The 1,666-nt window shown below is 52.3% G+C and overlaps 1 protein-coding gene across 1 annotated transcript in view; it reads left to right on the top strand.

Moving 5' to 3' along the window:
* LOC123974742 (solute carrier family 2, facilitated glucose transporter member 9) overlaps positions 1-1,666 on the top strand; it is a 10,438-nt gene that overhangs the window by 210 nt on the left and 8,562 nt on the right. The gene's annotated exons all lie outside the window — the stretch shown is intronic.

The following is a 1,666-nucleotide window of genomic DNA, read 5'->3' as shown; positions in this document are numbered from 1 at the left end:
AAGAAGGCCAAATTCCCTCGCCAAGTTCTTGTCAGCGTTTACAGAGGAGCAACAGAAAGCATCCTGACCGGAAACATCACTAACATGGGATGTGCACGGCCCAGGACCGGAGGGCTCTGCAGGGGGGGATTCAAACTGCTCAGAAGATCATTGGTACCCATCTCCTGAGCATCAGTGATATCGGTGAGGTGAGGTGTCTGCAGAGCCCAAAGGATACTAAAGGACAGTACCCATCCAGCCACAGCCTGTTCACCCTGCTGCATTCTGGGAAGAGATATAGAAGTTTCTGCTGCTGCATCACCAGACTGCAGAGCAGCTTTTCCCCCCAAGCTATCAGACTCTTAAACTCTCGTTCATCCTCAGCACTGCTCCACTGATTATACACTGCTCAAAAAAATAAAGGGAACACTTAAACAACACAATGTAACTCCAAATCAATCACGCTCCTGTGAAATCAAACTGTCCACTTAGGAAGCAACACTGATTGACAATCAATTTCACATGCTGTTGTAAATGGAATAGACAACAGGTGGAAACTATAGGCAATTAGCAAGACACCCCCAATAAAGGAGTGGTTCTGCAGGTGGTGACCACAGACCTTCTCAGTTCCTGTGCTTCCTGGCTGATGTTTTGGTCACTTTTGAATGCTGGCGGTGCTTTCACTCTAGTGGTAGCATGAGACGGAGTCTACAACCCACACAAGTGGCTCAGGTAGTGCAGCTCATCCAGGATGGCACATCAATGCGAGCTGTGGCAAGAATGTTTGCTGTGTCTGTCAGCGTAGTGTCCAGAGCACGGAGGCGCTACCAGGAGACAGGCCAGTACATCAGGAGACGTGGAGGAGGCCGTAGGAGGGCAAGAACCCGGCAGCAGGACCGCTACCTCCGCCTTTGTGCAAGGAGGAGCAGGAGGAGCACTGCCAGAGCCCTGCAAAATGACCTCCAGCAGGACACAAGTGTGCATGTGTCTGCTCAAACGGTCAGAAACAGACTCCATGAGGGTGGTACGAGGGCCCGACGTCCACAGGTGGGGGTTGTGCTTACAGCCCAACACCGTGCAGGACGTTTGGCGTTTGCCACAGAAAACACCAAGATTGGCAAATTCGCCACTGGCGCCCTGTGCTCTTCACAGATGAAAGCAGGTTCACACTGAGCACATGTGACAGACGTGACAGAGTCTGGAGACGCCGTGGAGAACGTTCTGCTGCCTGCAACATCCTCCAGCATGACCGGTTTGGCGGTGGGTCAGTAATGGTGTGGGGTGGCGTTTCTTCGGGGGGGCCGCACAGCCCTCCATTTGCTCGCCAGAGGTAGCCTGACTGCCATTAGGTACCGAGATGAGATCCTCAGACCCCTTGTGAGACCATATGCTGGTGCGGTTGGCCCTGGGTTCCTCCTAATGCAACACAATGCTAGACCTCATGTGACTGGAGTGTGTCAGCAGTTCCTGCAAGAGGAAGGCATTGATGCTATGGACTGGCCCGCCCGTTCCCCAGACCTGAATCCAATTGAGCACATCTGGGACATCATGTCTCGCTCCATCCAGCAACACCACGTTGAGGCCACACACACTACTGAGCCTCATTTTGACTTGTTTTAAGGACATTACATCAAAGTTGGATCGGCCTGTAGTGTGGTTTTCCACTTTGATTTTGAGTGTGACTCCA

Source organism: Micropterus dolomieu, linkage group LG01 (genome assembly GCF_021292245.1).
Source record: "Micropterus dolomieu isolate WLL.071019.BEF.003 ecotype Adirondacks linkage group LG01, ASM2129224v1, whole genome shotgun sequence".
Classification (NCBI taxonomy): Eukaryota; Metazoa; Chordata; class Actinopteri; order Centrarchiformes; family Centrarchidae; genus Micropterus; species Micropterus dolomieu.
Note: the sequence above shows the minus strand (reverse complement) of the source record. Positions and strands in the feature narration are given on the sequence as shown.